General features: G+C 44.6%; 1 protein-coding gene across 3 annotated transcripts in view; it reads left to right on the forward strand.

The window, feature by feature from the left end:
* The window catches only part of TDP1 (tyrosyl-DNA phosphodiesterase 1), a 2,057,997-nt gene that overhangs the window by 1,742,187 nt on the left and 293,025 nt on the right, over window positions 1-22,785 (forward strand). The window lies entirely within an intron of this gene.

A 22,785-nucleotide genomic window follows, 5' to 3' on the forward strand; every position in this document is an offset into this window, starting at 1 on the left:
ATTTATGGTACTGTGTGCATACTGCACTGGCATACCAATGCATACTACACATGCAGCCATTGTGTAACACCTACACCATTGTATGCATAGCTGAATGCACGTAACACACCAATAGGTTGTGTGGTGTCATACCACTCTATGCTAGCGGTGTATCTACTGTACATGGGTGGTGTGTGTGTCGGGTGGTGCGAGCTGTATACCGTGACTGGGGCACACACAGGTGAGCATGTCATGCCTAGACACATGGGGAATATCAATACAGCAGAACATGCCTTTGACTAGCAACAGACTTACCTGCAACAGACCCTTGTCCTTGCGACACGCCAGACGTACCTGTAAAGGCATTACACAAAGGTATACACATTAGCCATTACTATCTACACGGTCAGCACTGTGCATGTCACATCATGCATGTGTGTGGTAGCAAGTGCTATGCACATGTCTGCTAACACAACATAGCATACTATGGTTTGCATCTTGTGTGGCCATATACCTGGCATGTATTGCTATATCATGTGTTGTACTATGACACCCACACCCACGTCGCTTGTCATACAAACATGCAACACGGACTTACCATGCGGCTCCAGGCTCATAGCTTGGGAGACACCCACCTCCACGATGGACGCAAGTGTTTCTGCGTGTTGTTCCGTGGGTGTCGCCAGACTGGCCAGGAGCTCCTCCGTGGCTGTGAGTGGGGGCTGGGTTGGTGGCCCACCACCTGTCCCACGTTGTTGCCTGGCGATTCTGTGCAGTGCCTGCGGATTTGCTGATAGCTGCGGTTGTATCCGCCCACGCTGTTCACCCTCCTGCACATCTCCTCCCACATCTCCTGCCGTTCCTGTGCCTGCTGTGGCACATGGCTAAATAGCACAGCGTGGTTACTATGGAGGTATGGAATGATCACCTCCTCCTCCTGTCGGCTGAAAGGTGGAAGCCGGGAACGTGGCATTATCTGGAAGACATAATGATGGTGGCAGGTCACATTCACACTGCTGTGCTGGCATACTGTTGGAAATACATTGCTATGACATGTACGACATCTGCACAGTGATCTGTGAAGGGCATCGTGGCAGTGACACAGCCGATGTGGCTTCACACCATTGAGCACTGGGTGTCACATCATATCTGTGTGCCACCCCATCACACTGTACACGCACCATGTAGATGTTAGCCTGCCGTGGACATGTGTACCTGGCTGCACCTATGTCCATATCAGTTGGCATAGGTCCCCATGTGACGTCTGTGCTACTGTTCACCTGGACGCTATGTATATGTCAGTACACATCACGTCTGTGTCCATTGTGAACGTCAGCAGCGGCACTGTACACATACACATGGACACCTGCACATGCATGTGTTGTGCCATGTACTTCCACACAGCACTGTACGGGTGCTGGACAACTTGCCACAGCTCACCTGTGTTGCACATGTGATAGACATGGAGCAATGTGTAACCATGACACATTAGCAGGAAAGGCCATGCATAGCATGTACACACACACATTGTGCAGAGCATCACACAGCACCTGTAACATGACAGGGTGCATCACCGCCACATTACTGCTGGGTATGGTTGATAGTGAGAGTGCCTTTTGTCCATTGCACCATGTAGGACTGTGATAGCTCATGCAGCCTTGCTGGTCAGGTCTGCATGATATGGCAGGGTATGCCACATACATGGCACTGGGTGTTATCCACCTGGGGGTTGACGGTATTGGCAGGGTGGCTGTCCATTGCATATGTCATAGCTGTGTGAATATGGACATTCAACATGTTTATCACCATGGTGTGGACACTGTCCTCAAGCGAGGTATGCTGTACGCTGCTTGCTGAGGGTGTGTCTGGTGCATCACACATCCATGCATACACTGTAGCCCTGGCAGGTGCTATGTGCTGGGATATTGATCGACACAGTGCTGTATGTGGACACACACCGCTATCCCATGCACATGGATGTCTGCCTGCACTGATGTGGGTACCACATATGTGTACATCCAGTGCCCGCTGCCACCCACATGTCTGCTGCTGCACTACACACCGCCATCCCTCCCTCTGTGAATGTGGTGTTGGGCACAGCAGAGGTATCCATGTATGGGGACAGGGATGTTCACATAGCAGGCCCACTGATGGTATCGTCGATCTGACCATACACATATGACGCACCCCTCACACATACAACCCATTCATATTGTTGTTCACAACGGTGACACAGCTATATTGCTATGCCGGAGGCATTCACAGACATACATACACAGAGGCATGCACGTCCATCTGTGGCATTGCCTGGACTATTGCTGTGGTTCAGCACCTAACGTGTTTGACTGCAGCTGGCGCAGACCTACTGTGCACATGTCTACACGGTAGGCCTGTTCTACGGTAGACATCTGTGATGTGCTGTGCACATCTCATATCTGCACATTTGGTTGGTGTCCATCGGTCCACGGGCCAGTGGTGGGACATACAGGGATGTTGCTGAACATATATGCATGCAACCCTGTACAGCTGTGACGCTAGCCTCTCAGATGCTCATGTGTCGTGGACGTGAACACCGTACACACACATGTGGTTGTGGGCTGGCGTCCGTACCCATCTCCACCTGTGGGTTGCTATCATCCCACACACTCCTTGTACTGTATGTTCAGGCTATGCACCTATATGGGGCTTGTGTGCATGCAATACGATACTATATGCCTTTGCACCCTTCACAGACAATGTCACACAGGTACACCAGCAGCCGTACACATTGCAGGTTGTTTTCAGCACGTCACATGTGGTACACACAACACATCTCCTGTGGGACATGGTCATTTGTACGGGCATGTCCAGTAGTCACATACCACAGATACCCCTACATGACGGCTATGCAGGACATGTGTGTGTACAGCTACTGTGACATGTACACGAGCAATGCCCCCCTACCTACATCACATGGTACTACCTGTGGAGTATGTGTGTCTGCATCCATGCTATGGCCATAGATGACAATTGTACATCAATATGTGCAACATACCTCATTGGGGGTTGTCATGTGCACATGTTCCATGTGTCAATGCATGGTTTGTGTCTGTTGGGCGGTCATTGTTGTGCATGGTTTACATGGCTGACATAGCGTACTGTGTCTGATTCCAGGTACGTCATTGGGCTACCAGCATTGTACATTTCTACAGCACATTCCAGCCATCATGTAGCCAGCTTAGATGACAGTGGGAGGTGTTCCGCCATGTGCACATATGTCACACAGTACAAGGGTGACTGACACACATTGTCAAGACTGGGTTCTGACTGCTGTGGATGTGTGTACTGGTGTTGACAACCATGACTGCACCAGATGGTGTCTTCTGGATGTGTAACATTCACAACACACACCTACATTCACATAGCAGCACATCGTCCACGATGATGGACATTACGGCATGAACACTGTGTGTGGTATGTCTGTATGACCACTGCATATATCACTGGTAGCCACCAGCATGGCTGCCTACAACAGCAGTGTGTATCCTGTGCAAACATGGGTTACACCAGTCACAACACACCTGTGTCAGATGGCCCTGTAGTGGGTGACAGTGCAGTTCCATTCATCATGTAACAGTATACATCGTGCACCAGTATGTTGCAGACATGTGAACAGCTGTGCTAGCCAACATATGCACACATGACACATCACCTGGTACACCGTGTCTGCCTTGCCACCTGCTATTGTGACCACCCTGTGATGACACTGTACGGCCCACATGGACCGGGACATGTGATGGCTCAATGGTGAATTAACCCTCCAGGTGTGTGTCTAGCCAGGTGTCCAGTAGCCAGTGGTCTGCATGCAGGGACAGTGTACATTGGACTACTCTGTCACTGGGACTGTTGACTATGGTCATACTGTAGTTATGCAGGCATGTGGTGTTTGTCCAGTCTGATAGTCGTGTTCAACCACACTACCGTGGCACACATGACCTGTGGACATCTGCCTAAGGTGTGCAGCCCACATGTACATCTTCACATGCTATGCTGCCTGTGCAGCGGTGTCACATGTCTGTCTCCAACGCAGGGCTGTCACAGGTAGGCACAGCATGCAGTGATGTGTGACAATGCTTACACCCTCCACTGTGCTGTACACAAGCACTGCACACACAGTACAGCACACATGTCATTTATCTGCAGTGCCTGGGACCTGCCTCCATGCCCTACGGCACACCTGCCAGTCCAGATTGTACACAGATCATACCTCCCAGGCACATACCTGGACTGCAACACACACGGGTGGGTGGTTCCCACACCACACCATGATTTACTCACATACTGCATATTCCCATGACACATTGCATCATAGGTAATCCACGTTCAGATACCCATGTTCGTGACTGCTACGCACATTGTGACACGCGACAGTGAATACACTGTACACCACAGGTTACATGCCGGTCGTGTTGGCATACTGTACATTGTACCTAGGACAGTTGCTACTGCTATGTATTGACAGCAACACGCCCTTCCCTAGTATGGACTCCCATGTACCCACACATGCTTGGCCATGCAGTATGCATAGCTGGGTGACACATTACACGACACATACCATACCTACACTGCCCTCAGCATGCACCACACCTCCATGTGTCTGTGTGGCAGATATATCATGTAGATATCATTGCATCAGTTACATCACACATAGTGCATACACATCACCTTTGCATACTGACAGTCATGCGGTGTGTATCACATGGATACTGTCCCTATACAGGCATATCACGTTGTACATGGTTGATGTACACACACATGCCCCACATGGTGCTGTGGTTGCCATATTCCACCATGGCGTGGATACACATGTGCAGGACCACGCATTTCTGGACCGTATGTCTAGCTGATACCTTGGGTGCCCTTGTACCTGTGCCATACACACATGTACACGCAGGCCATGTTACAATAACACATGTGTGGTGTACCTTACACAATGGATACAACGTTACATGTCTCAGTATAGTCATGCTGTGATCTCTACCCGGCTCAGACAGTTTACATATGCAAATGACAGTCATGTAACACATCTGTACTCACCTGCATGCCACTAACACAGGGGTGTAGTCTACTCTGCCATGGGCCATGTTCTCCACAGTACTGATGCATGTAGTACTCCTACATGGCGTTTGCAGTGGGCAGGGTGGGAGGAGCAGTCCTGCATGTGTGCACACATGCCACATTTCTCGGCCCGGGCGTCTGTGTGACATCCACAGACTAGACACACACCGTGCTGTGGGACATATGTCCTGTGCACATCCCACAGGGCACACTGTGTCACTAGTCATGTGATAGCTCCCTTGCTGGGAGGGTGACACAGACCCATGGTACCACCACAGCGGACGTACTGTATAGACATAACAGTTGACATCCACTTCTGCTGTTCAGTGGACACTACCATGGGGGGGGTCACTACTGTCTACATTGCACATGTGTTTACACACGGCCCTGCTGGACATCATTGTGGCACACATTGCACCTGCTACAGAACGTTTGGACATGGTTACTTGCTGTTCCCTCCATTTCGGGTACCTATTCTGCTACTACATTGTCCCATATGTGCAGGCCATACATATCTTGTGTATGTACATAACATTAGGCCATCCCTCCATCATGCATGCTGTGCCTGTGATACTGTCTATGATTTCTGAACATATCCATCATGACAGCTTTGCATTACACATAATTGACTTAGTCACCCCTACTGCGTGGGATACGTGCAGGTCGCACATTCCGTATGACATCGACGGTATATGCCCATGCACATGTGTGCTGTGACACTATACATACATGTCCTATCCCCTGCTGTGGCACTTCATTGTTGGATATCCACTGCCAGCATCAGCGTGGGTGGTGGCATTGTTCTGTGTTTGCAACCCCTATGGCAGACCTGGGGTAGGGTTACCACCTGTGCCACTTTGCAAGGGACAGTCCCTCTTTGGACAGTTGTGTCCTGACAAAACATATTACAAATGGCAAATGTCCTGAGATTGTAGGACATAATTATGTCCCATTTTTATGTAAGAGTTGCATCACATAGTTATTTATGTATGTACATTCCTAAATGTTACAAGACACACAATAAGCAACTTAACTGCTACAAGACTACGCTTTTATTTAGGCAAATGAGTACAGTTCTACCCTTTGCACTGACCATGGGTATGTGTCCACCTGTAACATCTGATGTGTGTCCCGAAGATGTCCCACTTTTGCCATTTGAAAAGGTGGCAAGCCTAACCTGGGGTTATCCCGGGTGTGTACATGTTGTCCCACTGCTCTGCACACGTTGTCCACAGTCGTTGGTATGCTGCGTGGCTTAGCATTACATAACCAACCTTCACCTCTCTCTGCCTGATGGACAGGTATCTTTACCTACACACACCGTTCACATACTGTACAGATTCGTCATACCTATCGTGCGTTACACACCAGTACATGTCGTGGGTTCGACATACCTTTCCGGCCTTTGGTTCTGCGTTCTTCTGTATTGACTTGTTAGTCCTTTACTGTTCCTTATTTGTTCGGTATGAACATACGGTTTGAATATCCAGGGAGTCTTCCTTATATTCGTCGTCACCTGAGGCATGTGGGTTGATCAGGCCAATAGCTGTCCCTCGGTGTGTACTTATGCGCATATCACCGGTGATCCCCCTCCTTTCGTTCGTTACGCGTCGGCACTAGGACATGGCTCTTTCCTCATGTGGCCGTTGGTTATTTGCAATACCTTCGTGAGGATGGTATGTATTGTATCATCTTTGTGTGACTGCATCCGCTATGTGTGGTGTCGGGTACATTTCGCTGTGGTGTTAGCCGTGGATTGTGTGTGTTGGGTATGGTATTCTGTTCGACATGTGGGTGTCCGTGTCCTGGCGGCGGCTGTCGATGGCGTTCTGCATTCAGATGTGTAACATAGCTGTTATATTCCTGTACACAACGGATGCAAGGATGCATCAGCCGCTGCTAGTGTTTCCCACGAGCTTGTTGTGGGTATGCCGCTGTCATTGACTGCCTGTATGTTTTTGCTACGGTTTTAGCTGTTATCCCTTTGATATGTGCGATGGGGTATATCTGCGGATGTGGGTAAGGGTGCAGGTGTGAGTCTTGCATTTATACATACGGGATATGCTTGTGTGTGTGCTCCATCCCTGCTTGGGGGGCTGCAGGTTACCTGTCTGTTGTTCCGGGAATGTTTGTTTTGTTGATGTCGTGTGCTGTCTGTATCGCCTGCATGTGTGCTTCCTGCACGTATTCCTCCTTCACATGGGTTATATATCTGCGGATGTTCGTCCGTGCCTACTATCCATTGGCATTTTGTCGCTGATAGTTACGGTGAATGTGGTCCTATACTTGGGACGGCCTGTATGCTACCGGTAGCCTCCTATTCCTGTGCCGCTTGCTTACTTCACGGTCGTGGAACACACAGCGGTATTTACGGGACCGTAAGTGTTCCCGATCGGTGCCGCGATAGCACATTCGTATTTCGGCGTACATGCCTGATCCTGTGTAACGTTGCCGACGGACCGTGTTGAGTGTACCTTATGGCCGCCACACATACGATCATGGTTTGTACATCGGTCCTTTGCATCTCCTGTTGGCTATGGCCCTGTGGGACATTCTGGGACATTTCCGCTTTGCATCGTTTTACGTCGCCACGTGCATAGCCACTGAGGAGATGTCAGTACTGCTTTGTGGGTACTGCTGTACATACGCCTATGGTTCCTGTACTGTATGCCTACGCATGTTATTACACTCCGCCTGTGACATGTCATCTACATACACATTTTACAGTGGCACACACATTACACACACACAGCGGAACACACGACAACCTCACCTCACACATACACATATTGCCGCCATGACTCTCAACCTTCTATTTCCAGAGTGAGGAACACACACATTAGTAATGTGAAACAAATGGGCATAATGTGGAACACATAGTAATGGCATAGTGACAACTTCAACTAAGTAGGTCATAGGTTGATTATGATATGCTGATTTACTTACAGTGAAGAACCTTTAATGAATTACTATGATTACATTCTATTTACCAGGATGTCATTTATATACATTCCTAACAATGGATGTTTGACAGACATTTTCAGTGTGGAACTTTGAGGAACTGCGAGGAACATGAACTGTTTTACACCCCAAATGAGGTACGTTCCTCATAATGTCGTACACTTCACTGGTATGCTTGCCGCTTTCGCACCGACGGTTGAACACAATACGACGTTGGCATCGCTGGTGGCGGCGTGTATCTCCGCACTCATATCCTATGGATATGACACGCACATATCCCGTTACTGTACCATGGACTGGTGACCATCCCGACACGCGGATATGTATTGATGCAGGTTGACATTTCCATGGCTTTCGTTACCTGCTCTGCCCACCCTCCCGGATGATCGGGTTGTCGGACACTTTGTTTACTATGTGGTGATTTCGCGTCTTACTTATCTGTGAACTTGCATCCCTGGGTTCCATATTACCCTGTTGTACTTTATATCTGTGTATGCGTACATATATTTCTACATGTGTACTGATATCTATTTCCGTATCTGTGTATGCACATGAGTACATATGTGGTCGACTTGCGGCGATAGTGGCAGCATACGGCTACGCCGTGTGCTGTAGAACCGGCGTGCGGTGAGGTGTTGGCGTTCCATGCTCTGCTGGCTATTGGGTGTGCAGTGTTTGGGGGGTGCCTTTGTTGGGGTCACACATACGTCCGCACATACTGTACACATTACGGGCGGACATGTTTGTGTGGCGTCCATTTTACTGTGTGTGCAGGTCAGGAGGTGTCAGTCCATGGGGCCTACACTGTCAAAGTATGTGCTATGCGTTCCCTCTTTGCCAGGGCGTAGGCATATTAGGTACGCCTCTGTCTACCTACTGGTGCTGGCTCAGTGTGTCCATGGCGCTGAACGCCCTGTGCCTGTGCTTGCCCTGGCAGTTGTGGCGGGCTTGGTGGCCCTCCGGCATTATGTCCCTGCAGCAGCTGTTTCCGCAGAATCATATTGTGTAGCATACAACATACTATGAATATGTGGGCACTTGTGCCTGGAGAGTACTGCAAGGCTCCAGCGGATGTATCCAAGCACCGGAACCGTGATTTCAACATCCCGAACACACGCTCTATGATTATTCTTGTTTGTGCGTGTGCCTCATTATGGCGTTCTTGCATGTGTGTGTGTGCATTTCTGATGGGTGTCATCAACCACGGCTCCAGTGCATAGCCAGCATCCCCCACAAGGTGACCTTGTGTGATGTCCCCCCTGGCGAATACCTGATACAGCTGTGAGGCATGCCAGATATAGGAGTCGTGGTAGCTTCCAGGGCTGCCAGCACACACATCCATGATAATGCCCTGCGCATTGCACACGACCTGGCAATTGATGGAGCGGTATCCCTTGCGGTTTATGTAGCGTCTACCCTGCTCCCGGGTGGTGACTTAATTTCTATGTGCGTACAGTCTATCGCACCCAGGACCTCCGGGTATTGTGCCACACGGTGGAAGCGGCGCATATTGCTAGCCAGCTCCTCCTGAGATGTGGGGAAATTTATGTGCTCATGGGCATGTGGTAACATGGCATCCAGGAACTAGTGTAGTACCCTGGATGCTGATGCCTGTGAGATACCCATTATGTCCCCGGTTGGCCTTTGAAAGGTACCTGTAGCCAGTATTCGCAAGCTCACACATACCTTGGTGTCCACTGGGATGGGCTCCCCTCTGTTGTCTCTTGTTCTCAGGCGCCGGCACAGCTCCACTATTTGCTGTAACGTGTCCCTGTCCACCCTGTAGCGCTCTACTATCTCCAGGTCTCGCAGCCCCTGGTAGGTCACCCTTGGTCTGAACACTCTCCTTCTCCTGTGAAGCCTACGGTAGTTGTCGGCACCACCCTCCGCAACTCCGTCTGTCTCTGCCACATACCTATGCATCACGGCCACGGCGGCACCCAGCATATACATATTAAAAGTTCCCGTCTGTTTACACCCTACGGTGCGGCGTTTGGGAAATCGCTGTGTGTTGTGTGCATTCACACTTAATACTGTTGTGCTGTATACCCGGTGATGTCATTGGGTGTGTCTGTGCAGCCGTATCCATGGCTTATTTCCGTGGTTTTACGGTTGCAACTGCAACGGTACTGCCTGTAGTGTTACATTACAGTTGCCTGCATTGCCTTGGCTTTGCATCTTACATTACTGCATCCTGCAGGCACATGGCATATGATGCATTTTATCTGCAGCCGCAGTTATGCTACCTCTGTACTTGGCTGTGGTATTTCGGTTATTTGCTCTTTGCATTTCTGCTACATCCCCTACTATCTTTGCATTCATATGCCTCCCCTTTCCCGTTATGCAGGAGTCTGCATGCAGAGTAATCAGCTGCCGCCGTTTGCCCTTCCTGGATTGATTGGTGTTGATTGCTCATTACGGCTCCATTTACACTGCTTCCACATTTCCTCGTATTCTCCGCATTACCTTCCTATATCCGTGGTTGTTGACGGGGAGGCCGTCACATGACTGGTTTAGGGAACGTAGTCATCCTCGTGCACATGCATCTGTACGCGCATTATGTACTCTCAGCGCATCTATTTCCTAACACGCCAGTCCTGATGCTGTGATGTGCATTGTACAGCCCAGATTTGCTGACCTCCAATATCCTTCCTCCAAATGTGGCACACCCCTCTGTGGTTGACATGTATCTCGTGTAGGCCACTCCTCGGTGTAGTACCGCTACGCCGTTTGCTCCATCCTTACACCGGCGCCGTTTTGCGATTCACTATTATCTGCCTCATTTGCATGGAATTGACTACTAATACATGGTTACGGCGCCAAACACCGGCACCACTCCTTGACAACCATTGCGCTGGGGTTGAAGCTTTACATACATACTATGGTGTGTGGTGGCTGTGCAGCTGATGTGTGTTATACTGCTCTTTTAGGACATTGTCATATTATTTCATTGCTTTGCAACTTCTGTGCACATATCCCGGGGGTCTGCTGTTCTTTCTACGTACGTGCCATTTATGTCATTTTTTACATTTTGTGCATATTTTCTTTGGACATTCTCGGTGCCTTTCCACATTGCCATATTGCACCTATATGATACCTGACTTTGACAGCCTTCCGTTACTCCTCCGGTATGTTTGGGTAAATGTAAACTGTTTTTTTTGGTTTACATTGCCATGCCCTTACGCTACGCCTGTGCCACTTCGTGGATCGCTATTTGCCCTCATTTGCATGGTGCAATACCGCACACAGTGTGTTTTGCATACCTACGCCGGGGGCGGAGATGGTCCGGCGCACGCCGGTAGTGCACGTGGAATTCATTCATACCTGAATCGCTCAGCAGCCATATTTGGCGTTATAACGCCGACGCTATGCTGGCGCCTGGCGCAAGGTTCATGAATCCCGGGGACTGTCTTCTGGCCTTTCTTATTCTTCTTTCTAGGTTCATATGTAAGTAATTTCTGCTTGTCTGTACTTAGATTCCCCCTTTATTACCTTTCTCAACTTAAACAATTTTTGAAAGGAGTGTTGTATATCCATCCACCTAAGAGCCAGATGGTACCTCCTTGAGATCTAAACTTTGTCCTTATCAGGTTGAGTTGAGATTCTTAAAATTGAAGACTGTTTTACTCATTTCTCTCACTTCTGCTGGGAGGGGTATCTGATTTACAAGCTCTTTTATACTGAGTCAGCCCTACCTCCCTTTTCACAAGGACAGAATTTCTATGAGAAATAAAGTGGTCTTAGAGTTTACCCTGAGCCAGTCTATTTCTGTCTTTTTTCCTGACCCCAAAAACAAGGGAGAAAAGATTGTTCACACTCTGGATGTGACAGGCAGCTCAGACCCTTACTAGGCAAAACTCAAGCTTTCTGGAAAGCTGACCACCTGTTTCTGTTGTTTGAAAGTAAGAGGAAAGGACAATCAGTATCAGAGAAGCAGACTATTTCCAGATGGTTATCTCCTGCTATTACTGCCTTTTGTTATATTCACCATAATGAAATATTTCCAGGCAGGGTTAGGACCCATTTCATAAGTGCCTTGATATCTGTGACTTTCTGTAAAGGGGTGGACTCTAGAAGTATTTCCGAAGCAGCAATGGGGTCGTCTGTATATACTTTTGCAAAGCACTACAACTTGGTTTCCTTTTTCAGGTGCTGAACTGCTTTGCTAGTACCATTCTCCAGGATTCCTAGTTTATTTTAACTCCTCCCTACTTATGTCCTAAACTATGGTATTCTACCCAAATACCTTACGCTACTGCAACAGTGATGTACGCACTGGACATAGTACATTTCTGTAAGTACATTTTCCATAACAGTAAATGTTCTAATAGGTCACTGTTGCAGTAGCCTCCCCACCCTCAAGCCCCCCTTTTTTTTGGCTGCTTTCTTTTTGTATTGCCAGGTGTGAATGTATAGATCCTTGTGGGTATAGTTTACTGCTGTTTGTTTCCTAACATATTCCTTTCAGGGCTCTTGCCTCCCTTTTTTGGCAAAAAAAAAAAGAAAAAAGATCTGAATAATTTGGTGCTCTAACAGACTTTATATTGGAACTTCCTTTGAACTTCTGATTAGTTTGTGTAGAATGTGCCTTTAAACTTTGAAAGCTGTCTGGTTACTGAGGGTAGGAATCAAACTAGCTTAGGCTACTACAACAGTGCTTTATTACAACATCCAATGTTATGGTAAGTTTACTTATACAATTGCATTTTCTTTCCATCGATTTCCTGCTAGTTATGCACCGTTTGTATTTCTGTGTTTATGAACACTTCATTCACACAAAATCATTGTCTGCAGATTCAAATTATGCATTTTAAAACAATACCATGGGGGTGTGACCAGGATGTCAAACTAACAACACCTGACTTTTATCTCTGCATCTTCCTTCCAATTTCTGATGCATTAAATATATGGGATTCAAGAAATTTGAGTAAAAACATAGTTGACTACAAATTTTGAGAAGTTACAAGCTGACATCAGTATTTTATGTTGAAATAAAAATCTTTATATCAGATTTTATAAAACATATTAACAACTGCAAAAACAGAAAGATGAGTCATATGAAGAATGATTCAGAAGACTATTCCATAAAGAAAGAAACCCAGTCATTGGTGACTGCTCTGCAAGGCATCTTAATTGAAATGGACAAACTAGGTCATAAAATAAACAATAAAATGAACAATCTGCAAGAGGTATGTAAAAACAATTGGATTATTGATGTAATCGTATAAAACAACACAATGAACAAATCTCCAGTGTGGAAACAGCATTAACTGCCCATGAGGGAGGCATGTGAGAATGTGAGCCGTATATTTAATATTTATTAAATCAAAACAGCTGGCTTATTGAAAAGAATGAAGATTTGAAAGACAGAGGAGAAATAATATAACAATATATGGGGTACCAAAGAAGTCTGGGGTGACAGTATTGTTAGCTTTCTAACAACATGGCTTCATAAGAATTTAAATTTACCAGAATCTTTTTCCTAGCTTCGCCATCCAAAATCAAAAATACTCCTGCTTGCTCCATCATTGTTAAATTCATTTCTAGCATGGAAAAAAGACGTAGTCCTAAAACAGCATAACCAAATCCCTCTGATTAAAATTAGAGATAATGCTGTTGGCTTTGATAAAGATTATTCCCCAAAGATTGTTAATAAAAGGAAACCTTTATACCTTTGATTAGAGAGCTTAAGAAGAACACTATAAAAACAAGTGTACTTTTTCCAACAAGGCTTAAACTGACACTGACTGAAGCAATTAAAATAGTTAACTCATTAGAAGAAGCTTCATCCTGTGTTCAGTCCAGGAGAATTCTTCCTATTTCTGAAGAGGTGGACCCAAAACCCGGCTTCACTTATGCTTCAAAACATTAGTCACCAAGAGCAAAAAAATGAAAATAGCACAATTTTTAAGAGACTTATTTCTTTGTACTTTGATAAATGGTAGTTAAGCAGAATGGAGTTTGACAGGTTAGTTTTATTACATACCAGCAGCTTCTGTTTTCTTTTTGTTTGTATCTTCTTTCATTTTGAGTTTTATTTTATTTAGTTTGAAAGAATAAACATAACATTTGTAAGACAAGAACACATTGCGAAAACAACACATTGTTTTGTTAAACATTTAAACATAGTGGTACAAGATATGTAACTTTTTACAATGATTACATCAGTGTAAGTTCTGTTAGTAGGAAAAATGTGTTGTAGAAAAGTACACACATTAACCATTCCAAAAAAATAGGAAGCACTTTGTTAAAGTGTGTTTCCTATTTTGGAGTGGCTGGTTGTGCCATTTTGTTTTCCTGCTGCTGTTTGTGATAAGACACATTTAATTTTCCATTTCCATCTGTTTGTTTGCTTTATTTCCTAAATAAAGGTGGCATCATTATCTTCCATCTAGGAGCATTTTCCATATTAAAAATCGGAATTTATCCAGTAGTAGGATAAAGACAACATAAGCAAGTTAGGGAACTTAACTCTTTTGACTTGGGAACTGATATGAAACTAGGAGTGCAAAGTTGTCGTAGGTCTGTTGAAATTAGAATGCAGGAGATTAATGGGCAAAGTGTGAATACTTTTACACTTGAAAAATCAATGCTGTAATTCTTGCAGGCAGATATTCCAAGACTTCTGTTGAGCTAATTCTGACAGCTAGTAACGGTCAAGTCTACTGCTGTAGCAGTCTTGTATCATGAACCTGCTATGGTAAGGAATTCTGTGCTAAAAACAAGTGTAGTTTACAGTCTGACACAAACCCAATACTTGGCTTGAAATTTCCATATGAATACTGTGGTAAATTCATGCTTTTGTGCTCTGTGTTACAAAACAGCTGATAGGGAGCTGAATATTTTTTTTTTCTTGCTTTTTCTTTCTAATTTTACATTAATCAAGCAAGAAATCACAGCATCTTTGCCATCATTTCAAGAGCACATTCAGTCCTTTTGTTATTGCTGAGTAGGAGGGACAATTGCATTATTAGTATTTTCAACAGTGTTCACTAATGCGGGCAGAGCCATTAGTCTAATGATGGTGCTGAGTATTGTTATATTCCTTGCTTTAACCGGCTCTGTGAACATGGATTCTCCTGTAAGTAATAGAACCTGTCAGAGACTAAATGATTAGTATTTTGAAAATTGCTTGGTGATCTGATGAGGGGGGAAGTGCAGCTTCTGTTGTTTTGATAGTGTGACTGAAAAGCAGCAGTCACTTTAAATGGAATGCAAAAAATTGTCAGGATTTCAGGCAGTGCTAACAATGCAAATTACAGAAAATAGACTCCATTTTACTTCAACAGATGGATCAGCCATTGCCTGGCTGCTGTAATCTTGGATTACAATGTAGCTTTCTCCTCTCTCTCTAGTGCTATCAATCAGGGATGTAGTGAGAATTTTTCAGTTTGTATTGTAAGGTCCTGCTGTGCTACCCCCTCCCTGTGTCAGTGTTGGTCCAGCCCCTGCAGTCAGGGAAGGGCTCCATGATGCCCCCACACTCCTTTCTAGTGCACCCCAATTCTGCTCACATCTTGGTGTCCCCATAACACCAAAATACTAAAATTATTATTATTATCCGTGTTGTTGTTTTCTCAGTCTGCCTTACTTTTAAGATTTTTGTTACATCCTTTATACACACCCTATGTGGATAAAATTCCAGTATATAACAGCTGTGAAACCAAATAAATAAATAAAGCCTGGGCCTGTCCCTGGAAGCCAAACAATTCTAGATGCTATGAACTTTAGTTTAGAGCATTTTTTATATCCTTTGATCTAATGCTGGCCTAAACAAACATCATGACTAAGGAGATAAATTCAGTCTCATTTTTATTCTTACAAGGAAGTAACAGTTTGTGTCTAAAGCTTAATGTTCAGTGCTGACATGGCAGTAGATGTCAGTAAGCAGAAAAGAGAAATGATTGTAAGGGCACACTAATTATATCTATGAATACTACCTGACCCCCCCCCCCAAATAAATAAATAAGCAAATAAAATACAGCACAGTGCAATACATATATCTTTGTGGTGGTAGAAACAATAGTGAAGAAATAGTCACAGTCATGCACATCGAGAAGCATACCTTTCAACTTTGCTAAATAATAAAGGGCAAAACCAGAAAATAACGTGGAAAAATGGGGTCTATATTATATTTTCGAAAGTTTCAAACATCGAACACCATATGGTCGACACCAAATGAGCGATGTCTGAAATTTTGAAAATATAATAAAAAGAGAAAGAAAAAACTATACTTACCTAAACGCTGTAGGCAGGGGGGCAAGTCCCCCTGCACTCCCTTGTGGGGGGCTGTGCCCCCCACACTCCCGCTACTTAAATATTCCTACTCTGAAATCGCACTGTATTGAAGTAAAGGGAAAATATTCCCTATGGAGATTTCCGTGTTGCGCGAGCGATGTTTCGAGCAATCGTGTTCACTCAATACGCGTTCGCCGTTTACAATTTTCAATCACGCAATAGGAACCCAGAAAAATGACCCAAAATCTCGGCATTTTTTTAAATATTATTCTAATTCACTTTAAAATTGAATGAAATAACATGTTTTGCAGCAACATACATTTTCTGAAGAAAAAGAAGTATGAAACTTTAATTTGTAGCATTATTACCCAACAGCAATCCTCAGTGTGTCAACCACACAAGTCACACACTGCGTTAGGGGCATAAGGTAAAAATATGAGGTAAAATCATGGAAGTAAAGTGAGGCGAGAGGAATGCATTCTGTAGCAGCTAATTCATAGTTGGTGGCAGTAGCATCTAATTAGAAAAAATACTTTGTTTAATATCTGACAAGGAAAATTCCCCTGCCATGGTGTATAGAATCCCATTTACACTTCTGTAACATCTGCAAAAGCAAATAGCATGCCAGTGTTATGTAACTTACCCTGCTACTGCAACACATAGTAGACCATTTACAGTTCCCTGACATCGGTATGAAATTGTAAATGAGATACAGCATGATGCATTTGGGGATAGTGAAATCGCTATCAGATTTCTGCAGTCTCTTCAAACACTTAAGTTGGGTTAGTCAGTGTAGGCTATTTAGTTTCCCTCCCACCAAAAATCACAACACTCAGAACAACAGAAGAGGTGCAAAGTACTTTAGCACCTAAGGTAGTCTCTGCAGCAACCTAAATGATTTTTAGTAATGCTATTAATTGCCAGTCAAAGGATTTTTCTGAGGTATGACAGTCGTACCTCTAGCCTTTAAGCAAACTGCTTTAATCAGCAGCCTGCACTTCATAGAGGAGTATTTTCAGTACTTTTCCATTATCGGGGCAACACTTTAAATGCGGTTGCTGAGCTCAGAATGCAGTGTCAAACCATGTATTTTTGATGTTAATCTTAACAGGCGTGTTACAGCAGTAGTGACGGAGAAGTACCTATAGTTTGGAAGGGCTTTTTTTTTCCACTCTGTACAAAATAAATCTCCATATTTTAAATTACGGAGAACAGACATCCTGTAGTTGTATTTACAAAGGCACCAGTGTCTAGCTGCATATCACGGTTGATGCATATTTGCAGTTTGTACTCTGGCAGGTTGAAATACCCTCTCGCTATTCTTAATTGAAAAGACCAAAAAAAGTGGCTCCACTATACTGTGCCTATAGTCACAATAGGTACCTTACATGTTAATCTGATTTAAAACACTTTAAAAACATTTATTTTTAATAACTGTGTGTGCTGTCCACATTAAAAAAGAAGAAGCTGGTTGAAACTAAATTATTTAAATGAAGCCAGCAAGTTGAATGGGGAAGGGAGTAACAGAGGCTTGGCACAGAGGTGTGGTGTCTGATAGCCAGTCAGATCATCACTTGAGAACTGTATGAATGAAATTTAAAGTAAGACACTTTAAAGGGAGATGGTTCATTTTATGCAATTAATGTGCCATATATCAGTATATTATGTCTATTAAAAAAAAAACTGCACGTTATCCGAATTTGATGCATTTATTATTTACTTTCTCTCTTTGTAACTTATCAGGGCAACACTTTCAACGTGATCTTTCGGCTGTAATTTAGTACCTTAACACATCTGTTAACCAGATGAATATAAAATTTAAAAATAGCTTCTATTTTTTAAAATGCATTATTAAAACAAGTAATTTTTACAGATATGTGGTTAACAGACATGTTAAGGAACTGGATTACAGCTGAACAATCGCGTTGAAAGTGTTGCCCCGATAATGGAAAAGTACTGTATTTTCTAGTGGCTTTGCTACTCTCCTTGAAAATTACATAGCATATGCCTACCAATATGTCTGTTATGAAAGTCCAACAGCTAATACAAAGGCAGTACTTTTATGGCAGTCTTTCTGGTTAAGGCAGCCACATAAAAAAAAAAAACCTCTTCCAGTGCATTCTATCTGGCTTGCCCAGTTGTCTAATGTGTTTCCTACTGCTGCTGTTTTTCAGTCAGATATAATACCACTCATGTTTTTTATTGCAGGGTACTGGGGACCAGATTTCAAAAGACTTGCACTCAGTGTAAGCGGCTTACTCCTGTGTAAAACCTATCTATAAGGCAGGCTTGAAGTACACTACATCAGTTATACTGAGAGCAAGTCTATAGAATTGGATCAGGCTTTCACCAGAGCAATTCAGTTACACAGAAAGCAAGTCTTTTGAAATTGGGCCCCACATCTATTTTTCTGGTTTTCATAACGTTGGCCCATTCTAATTACATTTTGCTACACCTTCTGGTCTCTTTCAGCTTGATGGAGTTGACGTTTTGGTCTGGAGCATTATCTTTGGTTCATAGGTGATTACTAGGCTAACAACTTAACAGCCCTTACAAACCTAGCCAATATAATTTATTTTTTTATTTGACATTTGGTAACTGCAAAAGTCCAACTGGGTGAGAAGCCCATTTTCAGCAGAGGGCCCAGGGAGAAAACTTCCAATACAAATTAACAGAAAAATATAGCTATTACATAATTAACTATAAGAAGCTGAGATCCTTTATAAGATCCTCCAAAGCTAGCTACGAAAACAAAATTGCCACTAAATCCAAGGACAACCACAAAGCATTCTATAGCTATGTCAAGATTCTAGATGGCAACACCCAGATCTGCTCTGAGTTACAGCACAAAGGCACAAAAATTACAGAACCAACTGATATTGCCAACATCCTGGCAGATAGGTTCAGTGCTAACTTTACGCCCCTCTCACCCCCTAAAGGGTCCATATCTATACAGGAAGAATGCAGAGTCCCTGTAATCATAACTACGCAGGTAAAAGCTGCACTCTCTAAAGCCAAAAACACAGCATCCATGGGACCAGACAACATTCCAGGCTGCGTTTTACACAAACTTCAGAACGAACTGGCTCCCCACTTAAGTGCCATGTTCAGTAATAGCCTCGCATCAGGCTTTGTGCCCACTGAATGGCGCACAGCAACCATTATCCCACTCCACAAAGGGGGAGCCACCACTGATCCTGGGAACTATCGGCCCATTAGCCTGACGAGCCTGGTCTGCAAGGCCATGGAACTCATAAACAAAGACATTGGTAACCTCCAAACAATGGATCTGGATCGGGTTTGTGAAAGGCAGATCATGCCTCCTGAACCTGATTAACGTCTTTGAGGCAGTCACCAAAGCCGTGGATGAGGGTAAGGTGGTTCACACAGCCTATCTTGACCTCGCCAAGGCTTTCGACACCATCCCCCATTCTGGAAAACTCACTAAACTAGGCATGAATCACTACATCACAAGATGGGTTGCCAACTGGCTCACTGACGGAACCCACACTGTAAAAGTTGCAGACTCCAAATCTGACCTCAAAGCAGTGACAAGTGGAGTACCACAGGGTTCCATCCTGGGACCTCTCCTGTTTGGTATCTACTTCTCTGAAGTACAGGCTAACGCAAAAGGCCTCTGGCTAATGAAGTTCACAGATGACTGCAAAATAGGAGCCATAGTCAAGTCCTGAAATTATGTGTACATCCTACAGAAGGGCCTCACTGAGACAGATGCCTGGTGTCAGAGCCATGGCCTCAAGCTCAGTGCCAAAAAGTGCAGTGTCATCCCCTTTGGTAAAAACTCTATACCCATGAACTACCACATAGGCAGCAATCTACTTAACACCGAATGCGTGATAAAGAGACCTTGGGACCCAGGTGGACAGTAGTCTCTCCCTTGATAGTCACATCGCCACAGTAGTCAGGAAGTCCTTCTACGTGGCACACCTCATCATAAAAGGGTTTTCATCCAGGAAAAAAGATGTCATTGTTCCCCTCTACTCATCACTCATTAGACCCATTATAGAGTACAAGCCCCTTTTGGAATGTACCTCACAAGGCATCTGCAGCAGCTGGAAAAGCCACAGAAGTACCTCACAAAGAGGATTACTGGCCTCAAGCAAATGCCCTACACTGACCACCTCAAAAAAACTCCAGCTTTACTCCATAGCATATTGCCTACTCCGAGGTGATCTCTGCCTAACATATAAAGCTATGTCAAACCCAGAGCTGTTGGACATGCTACACCTAAAGAAATCCCAATCCCTCCGAGCTACACGCTCTAGGGACCTAAACCTTGTCACCACAATAAACAGGACATGCTGAAGGGATAGATTCCTGTCCCAGAGACTTCCTATACTCTGGAACAAGCTACCCCTCTATGTCAAGCAAAGTTCTTCATTAGCACTCTTCAAGAAAAATCTTGATGAGTGGATGGGAAATAGGAAATACACCCCAGGAATCACTTCTGTGTCTCTGTTGGACAGTGGCACAGGAAAATAACTTTCTTGGGTGGCATAAGCCATGGAACCTTGCTGGCTAGACTTATGTAGGTCCTTGGGCCGATAGACTAGTACCTACCTATGAACCTATAAGAGAGTAGTCAGTTTCCAGAAGAAACAAAAAGGCATATACATACAATTTTTACGTGGAAGATAAACTAGCATGTCTGAGAAGGAGTAACTACATGAAATTTTACAGAGAAGATTAAATTTTATTTTATTTTTATTTAATGTCTGTGTACTGGTATAGTCCAACTGGCTTAATTGCCTGTTTTCAGTGGAGGCCCAGGGAGAAAAGATCCATAGATTTAAACAGTACAGTAATGTACAGAAAGACAGTAAATTACAGAACAGGAAAACTCATGATTGTTTGTAGACATATATTTTACATAGAAAGTTTGATAACCCAATTGTGCCTATGCCTTGAGTATCTTACAGACTGCCCCTGTCCATAAGGGACATAGGCACCATCCCAGGTGAGAATTTGCAATTCCCCATTCATTGATCCAAATTGCACTTGAAGAGGGCCAGGGAACAGCTCAGCTTAATGTGAATAGAAAGCTTGTTTCAAGGGGCATTCTCTGAGACCCATGTCTGTCTTTCCAGCATGTTTTGTTTGAGTCACTCGCTAATTTTAGTGGATTAGGTGGCCCTAAAACCGTTTGACTTGCAGATGTGTAGCAACTCCAGCAGGGCTGGATTTGTGAGTGCCTTGTAGGTCAGGCATAAGTCACTCCTTAATAGTCAGTAGGAAACAGAGTAAAGGGATAGGACTTTTAGTCTATCCACATAGGACGTGTTGTTTATACCCTGTATTTACTTTGTGAGAAACCTCTGAAGTCACTCCAGCTGCTGTAAGTGCCTAGTCAAGTACATGCCAAATGGCTTGTTATACTCTATTATTGGTCTAATGAGGACTGAGTACAGTGAGACTGTAATTTCCTTGTATCTGGGTGCCATGCCTTTACTTATAAGTTGTGCCACATAGCAGGACTTCCTTGCCACTGTGGACCTCTCCCCTCTGAGATTATTCTTAGGGGTGTGCGATTCATGGTGTAATTTGCAGGGTTATTTGACTTCCCACAAGGTATGATGATGTATTTTTTGCATTTAGTTTTAGGTCATGGTTCTGGCACCAATCATTTTATCTGTTTGAGACCCTCCTGAAGGATATCTACATCACTGGGGGATTCAGTGATTGCCCCCAGCTTGCAGTCATCAGCATACTTTGTCAACCAGAGGTCTTCCACATTAGCTTTGTAGTCAGAAAAAAGTTCTAAAAAAGAACTAGTGGACGAAAGTTTGACTGTCCGTCCTTTGAACAGGGAGTCCCGGATGATAGACAGACTAGGGAAGCGGACCTATGCTTCAGCAACCTTCGCCATACGGTCTCTGAACTACATGGTACATTTTACACATCTCCAAAGGGACCTGATTACAGAACTTTTAGGTACTTTGGCAGGGGTATTACCTGAAGAGGTGTGAGACAAGGTTGGCTCTCAGTTTGCCACCCTAGAGTCCATCTCCAACTCCTCCATGAGGTTAATAGCACACACAACTGAGGGAGCAGCCAGGGCTGCCACTTCAGGCGTTGTCATGAGACGTCACGCCTGGATGCGACTATGTGACTTTGTGGACCCCTTCAAGTCCTCCTTTGTCAACACTTCTGTTAATGAATCCTCCTTGTTTGGTCCAAAAGTTATGGACACATTAGCTAGGTGTGAGAAAGACGGAAAGACCCTATCTGCCATGGGCATACATTTTCAACCCCTCAACGATCCTACTGCAGGTATCAGCGGGGCAGGAAAATGTGGTACAAGAAATCCCAAAAACCTTTCCGTGACACGAGTGGCGAGCAATCCCCCTGGGGCAGAGGGGGGAATTCATCTTGGAGACGCCCCTTTCTTGGCAGGGGGGTTCCGCGAAACCAGGGCTCCAGAGATTTCTTCTCTGATCAGCCCTATCAACTCTCCTGAGGAGCGGCCCAGTTGCTTTCCTCTGGCGGCAG

The sequence above is a fragment of the Protopterus annectens genome, chromosome 6.part0 (assembly GCF_019279795.1).
Source record: "Protopterus annectens isolate FY-2018-M chromosome 6.part0, PAN1.0, whole genome shotgun sequence".
In the NCBI taxonomy this organism is placed as follows: Eukaryota; Metazoa; Chordata; order Ceratodontiformes; family Protopteridae; genus Protopterus; species Protopterus annectens.